General features: G+C 37.6%; 1 pseudogene; it reads left to right on the top strand.

Moving 5' to 3' along the window:
* The first annotated feature begins 6,046 nt into the window (after positions 1–6,046).
* LOC112926889 (small ribosomal subunit protein eS6-like) lies at positions 6,047–6,833 on the top strand (annotated as a pseudogene).
* Positions 6,834–7,767: the final 934 nt, after the last annotated feature.

The raw sequence follows: 7,767 nt of genomic DNA, 5'->3' as shown, positions 1-7,767 counted from the left end.
ATCATTATTTCAAAGTCACATTAGAAATATCTGTGAGTAAAAGTAAAATGTCCAGGGAACTAAGTTGGCTGAAATCTCTGTACTTTCATAAAAGCCTACAGAGAACTTAAAGAACTGCTAAAAGGCAGTTTGAATCCCATATTAATGAACTGGGGAGCTTGAGTAACATATTTGCTGACTGGATAAGCAAATTAAGCCATCTAAAAGAGAAATCATAACCAACATAAACCTACATTTGACTCAATTTTCTACATATTTTACATGAAAGTTGTCTTTTTTTTTTTCTGTCAAATTTATCTGGGAAATTTCTGGATTTGCCAAATCTTGGAAGTCATTGCCATTGACAACACTTGCTTCAAGGACTCTTTAACTAGTATTTCATAAGACTAAATATATGTATCTTATTGATTGAAATCACTGAATTTATTCTTTACACCTCTAGATTACTGCCCAAAACAATAATTACTAAATTAAATAAGAAACATATAAGACTTGCAGTAATTGGTAAAACAAGTTGAGACTCTACAAAATGTGATTTGTCGTAGAAGAGACTATAGTATATTATGTTTTCTTCTCCATTTAAGAAATCAGAACTATAAACAGAAAATCAATAGTATAATAGCATGTGTAAAGGAGTAAGGGTTCCTAGGTGGGAGCCAGTTTGGAGAGTTAGTTCAAAGAACTAAGCAATGGGGGATCCCTGGGTGGCTCAGTGGTTGAGCATCTGCCTTCAGCCCAGGGCATGATCCTGGAGTCCTGGGATCGAGTCCCACATCGGGTTCCCTGCATGGAGCCTGCTTCTCCCTCTGACTGTGTCTCTGCCTCTCTCTCTCTCTCTCTCTCTCTCTCTCTCTCTCTCTCTGCATCTCTCATGAATAAATAAATAAAATCTTAAAAAAAAAAAGTACAATGCAAGTGTGACTGAAACACGAGGGCATGGGAGAGAGTGAAGTTAGATGAGGTTGCAAAGGTGAGCTGGGGCCAGAGCAGGCATAGTCTTGAGAGGAAGTCATGATAATGATTTTTGCTTTCTCCTAAGAGCACTGTGAAACTAAAAAAGGATTTTAAATCATGCAGTGGCATGATGAGAACTGCATTTTTAAATTTATTTATTTATTCATGAAAGACAGAGGGAGAGAGAAAGGCAGAGGGAGAAGCAGGCTCCATCCTGGGACCCCCGGGGTCATGCCCTGGGCTGAAGGCAGACGCTCAACCACTGAGCTACCCGGGCGCCCTAAGAACTGCATTTGTAAAAGGATCATTACCTTCCTTCTAGACCCTGTCCCAGGCACACATCTAAATACATCTGAATACAGCCACTGGCTGGTATAGGATACTCACAGAAGTCCAAGACCATTCCTCATGATTATTAGGTATAAGAAGAACTTCCTGGTTTAGATTCACACCCATGGTCCATGCTGTGCTCAGTTGCTTTATAAAAGGCAAGAGAAGAGTATCTTGTGATATGTCACAACATGTGCACTTTGCCACCTGGAGCTGGCACATGGCAGGTAGTGGGAGGAATGTTGACTGCCAGCAGGCCACAGGTGCAAAGGGAACGGCTCAGCCACTCCCCCTGGGCCCTTGGTTAAAAAGCTTAAACACCTGCCAAATCTGTAGCTTTAACTATCCTTGCTGAGCAGCCCTTTCGCCCACCTGACAGAAGAACAATAAATAAACAGATTCAATCAGTCAAAACTTGCCTATAAACAGTCCCATGAAATGCACCATGTCCTTAGAAAGAATACATTAACCTTTTTAAATGCAGTACCAACAGCTCAACACAAAGCCCGGTGCAATTATCCTTTGAAAAAAATGGTAATAAGGAGAGATGGCAGGGATTGTTTCATATTAGGATACTAGAGTCTTCACAGGCAAGAGGAGAGCGTATAACAGATGTTTTGTACATTATGCTTAGAACTTGATATAATTTACTTATTAGGCTAAATTGGATGGGCAAATCACAACCTGCAAGCTAAGTCTAGTCAACCGCTTATTTTTTGAGTCAACTTTCATTGGAACACAGCCTCGACCATTTGTTTATGTGTGGTTTATGGCTGTTGTCATGCTGTAACATCAGACTTCAGTAAATGCAACAGACTGTACAGCCAACAAAGTCTAAAATACTACCTGGCCCTATAGAGAGAAATGTGTCAACTCTGGTCTGTCTCTAAACAGAACTGAAAAGAGTAGCAGACTTCTTTTAGGCAACTTTTACACCAAGTTCTCGATGTCCATGCATATAGTTACTACTCATGTGGATACCTTTCAATCCAAATTCTATTTGGTGCTAGTAAGACATAGGAATGGGCTTATTAATTCTTCTGCAAGTCCAAAAATTAGGTTAAATGTTGTTCTCATGGTAGGTATTTTTGTGTGTCTGAATAGCTCAGTTTTACATTAAAAAAATTATTAAATCAAGTCCTCTTGGAAATAATAATTGTCTGAAGAGAAAATTGATTTTTAAAAATTCACAAGCTTCTTTAAACTAACACTTGATAAAGTGAAACTCATAATTCTTCAAGCTCCATCCAACTGCCCTTGGGTTCACCAAATTCATATCCCTCTAATAGAAAATACACTAAATAGTAAGATGCTGTAGTGGACTGTGCTATTTCAAATGACTTTTAACATCTGTTTATCATGAAAAACTCAGTTGTAATCATCCTACTGCTCTAGGCAATGTGCAATTCCATTCCTGTTCAATTGACTTGTATAAAAACAGCTATACAGGTTGTTACTTACTCAGAAACTGACACTCAACTGCTTGATTTACCTTCTGGCTCATCAATTCAGTGAACATTCTCCCCCCACCCTGTTTTAAGTTTTTATTTAAATTCTAGTTAATTAACATGTAGCATGATTATTGGTTTCAGGAGTAGAATTTAGTGATTCATCACTTACATGTAACACGCGGTGCTCATCACAAGTGCCCTCCTTAATACCCAACACCCATTTAGCCCATCCCCCACCCACCTCCCTCCAGCAACTTTCAGGTTGTTCTCTATAGTTAAGGATCTTTTATGGTTTGCCTCCCCCTTTCTATTTCTCTTCCCTTCTCCTTAGTTCATCTGTTTTGTTTCTTAAATTCCACATGAGTGAGTTCATACGGTATTTGTCTTTCTCTGATTGACTTATTTTGCTTAGCATAATACACTTGGTGTGTGTGCCCCTTTGAACCACCATTTTTGTATCCTTTAGGTATACAACTAGTAGTGCAATTACTGAGTCATAGGGTAGCTCTATTTTTCATTTTTTAAGGAACCTCCATACTGTTTTCCAGAGTGGCTGCACCAGTTTGCATTCCCACCAACAGTGTAAGAGGGTTACCCTTTCTTTACATCCTTGCCAGCACCTATTGTTTCCTCTGTTGTTCATTTTAGCCATTCTAATGGGTGTGAAGTTGTATCTTATCATAGTTTTGATTTGTATTTCCCCGATGATGAGTGATGTTGAGCATCTTTTCATGTGTTTGTTAGCCATCTGTATATCTTCTTTAGAAAAAATGTCTATTCAGGGGCATCTGAGTGGCTCAGTTGGTTAAGCATCTGCCTTTGGCTCAGGTCATGATCCTAGAGCCCTGGGATCAAGTCCCACATTGGGCTCCCTGCTCAGCAGGGAGTCTGCTTCTCCCTCTGTCCCTCACGCTGCTCATTCTCTCTCTCTCTCTCTCTTTTGTAAATAAATAAATCTTTAAAAAAAGAAAAATGTCTACTCATGTCTTCTGCCCATTTATTAACAGATTAATTGTTCTGGGTGTTGAGTTTCATCAAGACAGTATGGTCCTGGCACAAAAACAGACAAATAGATCAATGGAACAGAATAGAACACCCAGAAATGGACCCACAACTATATGGCCAACTGATTTTCAACAAAGCAGGAAAGAATATCCAGGGAAAAAGACAGTCTCTTCAACAAATGGTGTTGGGAAAACTGAATAGCAACATGCAGGAGAGTGAAACTAGATCATTTTCTTCTACCATACACAAACGTACAATCAAAATGGATGAGAAGCCTAAATGTGAGACAGGAAACTATCAAAATCCTAGAGGAGAACACAGGCAGTGACCTCTTTGACATCAGTCATAGCAACTTCTTATTAGACATTTCTCCAGAGGCTACAGAAACAAAAGTAATGAACTATTGGGATTTCACAAAGATAAACAGCTTCTGCATAGTAAAGGAAACAATCAACAAAACTAAAACAACCTACTGAATGGGAGAAGATATTTGTAAATAACATATCTGATAAAGGCTTAGTAGCCAAAATATATAAAGAACTTAATAACTCAAAACCCAGTGAACTACCTGAACCAAGTTAAATTAAATGTCTTCAGTATGGCGCATGTTAAGTTGGTAAAAATTTGATTTGTTTTCTAACGTTATCTATCTCATTAGTCTGAGAGCAGTAGAATTTAAGACTGGCAGGTGCCTTATAGTTTTGTGACAATTGTCCTACACCTAGTATTTAACAGAGCTCATGAGAGAATGCAGGATTCCTATTCTTGACTAAAACACAGGCAAACATTAAAAAGCCTGGCAAGACCAAGATGGAGCATAACAGGCATAACTCTCACTTACTCTTGGTGGAAGTATAAATTGGCACACCATTTTGAACAATTTGGCATTATCATGTAAATTGAATGTGTACATATTCTATGACTCACCAAGGTTACCTTTAGGTATATAATAAGAAGAAAACCTTGCGCTTCAACACTAAGCGTCATAATCTAAAATGTTCACAGCAACATTATTTATAATAGAGACAAAAGGAAATAACTCAAATGTTCTCCAACAGGATCAAATGGATAATAAATACATTGTAATACTTTCATGCAAAGGAGTACTCTTCAGCATAGAAACTGAATAAACTAGAACTATAGTCTGGAAAAGCCTAAAAAACAAAATGTGGATTGAAAAACGCAAATCCCAGAGGAATATCCAAAGTTTGATAGTTGATCTTATGTATTAACTTTTTGCAAAGAATTCAGGCATTCCAAATTCTGGTCCAGTTCTCCTTGCGCTATGCCACATGTAGCAGTATATCCTGCCTATAATTTTGTTTGACACCAATATCCCCAAGTCTTGCTTATTAAGAAGTTAGATTTCTCAAACTTTGTGATTTTACAAAAGAATTTAACTCCAATTCTGGCAGGTGGCCACCCCAGGAAAATATATGTCTACATTGGATTAGCCCCTTAAAAACAAGGAGACCCACTTTCACCCTTGTTTCTGAACAGGTTAGAATGGGAGGCAAGAATCATTGAATGACTTTAAGGGCATTTACTTTGTTTCTTCAGTGATCAGTTGGGCTAACTATATGCCAGGCATATTAATTGTTAGGAATTAACTAACAAAGAGTCAATCCAATGTCAAGCTGCAGTCATTGAGAAGAATGCCCCATAGCAGCTCCACACTTTTATAGGTGATTCTTAACCTGGGATCCCTGGGATCTGTGGATGGTGAACAGAATGGCTTCTGGTAGAAATAGCTTCAATCATTTGCAAAAAAAAAATTAAGTTTTGCAAATGTTTATTTTGGGGAGGATGAGGGTATGGTTTATCTGATGCTCAGATGTAATACTGATCACATTAGGATTCTGATATGATTTGTGATTAGAAAAAAAAAAAGCTTGACTTTTGGATTAAAATAGAAAGAGACTGAACTTTCATCTCAGCCATTTATTACCTGTATGAATTTTTTTTTTGAAATTGATGACTCTGTGGGGCTTTGATTTCTTCTCCATAAAATAGAGATTTTATTTTAGTAAAATAAAAGCAATTACTATATCGCTAGATATAGATATAGATAGATATAGATATATGATATATATAGCTATATAATATACATATATATGTATTATGTATCAAGATATATATGTAATTTCTATTAGATGCACTGTGATCTTATTTAGTAAGGTGAAAATTAACAAAATTGATAGCCTAAGAAACCTAAAGGCCTATTGTAACTTAAAGCCAATATTTCCATTGCTCACTATATCCTTCAAGAATGAGATATTGCTCTTTTTCATGGCACCTCTGAGGCGGTAGGCTGCTTCAGGATGAAGCTGAACATCTCTTTCCCAGCCACTGGCTGCCAGAAACCCATTGAAATGGATGATGAGCTCAAACTTCATAATTTTTATGAGAAACGTTTGGCCACAGAAGCTGCTGCTGATGCTCTGGGCAAGGAACGGAAGGGCTACGTGGTCCGAACCAGTGGTGGCAATTACAAACAAGGCTTCCCCATGAAGCAGGTTGTCTTGACCCATGGCTGTGCCCACCTGCTGCTAAGTAAGGGGCATTCATGCTATCAACCGAGGAGGACTGGAGAGAGGAAGCACAAATCTGTTGGGGGTTGCATTGTGGATGCCAATCACAGTGTTCTCAATTTGGTTATTGTGAAAGAAAAGGGGAGAAAGATATTCCTGGACCGACCGATATCTCTGTGCCTCATCGCCTGGGGCCCAAAGGAATCAGCAGAATCCTCAAATTTTTTAATCTGTCAAAAGAAGATGATGTCCACCAGTTATGTTGTTAGAAAGCCCCTAAACAGAGGTAAGAATCCTACAACCAAAGCACCCAGGATTCAGCGTCTTGTTACAACACGTGTCTTCCAGCACAAACATTGGGTGTATTGCTTTGAAGAAACATTGCACTGAGAAAAATAAGGAAGAGGCTGCAAAATATGCTGAACTTTTGGCCAAGAGAATGAAGGAGGCCAAAGAAAAACACCAGGAACATATTGTCAAGAGACGGAGGCTGTCCTTTCTGAGAGCTTCTATCTCTAAGTCTAGTCCAGTCAAAATGAGATTTTCTAAGAGAGACAAATAAGATCAGAGCCACACATACACACACACAAAAGAATGAGATATTATTTTTCACTCATTAAATTGACAAAAACATTGGAAACAGCCAGTACGAACAATGGTGAAGGGGAGTTTGGATTGCTACAAATTTCTCAGAATGCAGGAATGCTGCATCCACATCCAAAACCAAAATCACTGTATGTAAGGGGATGTAGAAAAGGGTATGTATGAAGTTATTTTGCGGTGGCAAAAAATGAAAGTAACTTGAATGTACATTAGTAGTAGAGGGTACATATCCAATATTATGTAATATTCCACAACTATTCATGAGTATAGTGACACTATACTACTTACTGGACCATGATATTGTTTAACAATAAATGCAAACAGCAGACTTCTGTAATCTGTTTAGCTAGATCTCATGATTGCTTTCAAACACACAAACACAGAAAAAAACAAACCTGTTTGCATATGATTGAACAAACAAGAACTGTCTGTAAATTGACACAATTAATGTTAGGTAGTAGCTCAAATAACAAGGAGAGTTGAGAGTATTAAATTCTCATTTATATGTTTTTATTGTTTAGCTTAAAAAATAATAATATATGATTACTATGGAATCAAACAAATTTGGTTGACAAAATGAACTCAGAGATTCCCAAGGTCCTTTAACTGTAGTTATTAACTGTATAGTCACTAATTATATATACAAACTTTGATTATAATCCTTCTCTTTATAATTGACCCCAAATCTTTAGGCGGTATTAAGACTCTTTCAAGTGGATCTTTGCTTCCCCTTCTGAGCCTGGAGGTAAATCTTTCATTTTTAAATCTCTCCAAAGCCTCCTTTTCTCCCACATCTCTATTTCTTAACTTGCACAAGAAAAAACTAAGACGAATGTGTTTGTATTTTTGCCTACCATTCTTCTGATTACTTTTTTTATCTTTGTTTTTCTTGA

The sequence above is a fragment of the Vulpes vulpes genome, chromosome 5 (genome assembly GCF_048418805.1).
Source record: "Vulpes vulpes isolate BD-2025 chromosome 5, VulVul3, whole genome shotgun sequence".
NCBI lineage: Eukaryota > Metazoa > Chordata > Mammalia > Carnivora > Canidae > Vulpes > Vulpes vulpes.
This window is presented reverse-complemented; position numbering and strand designations above follow the sequence as displayed.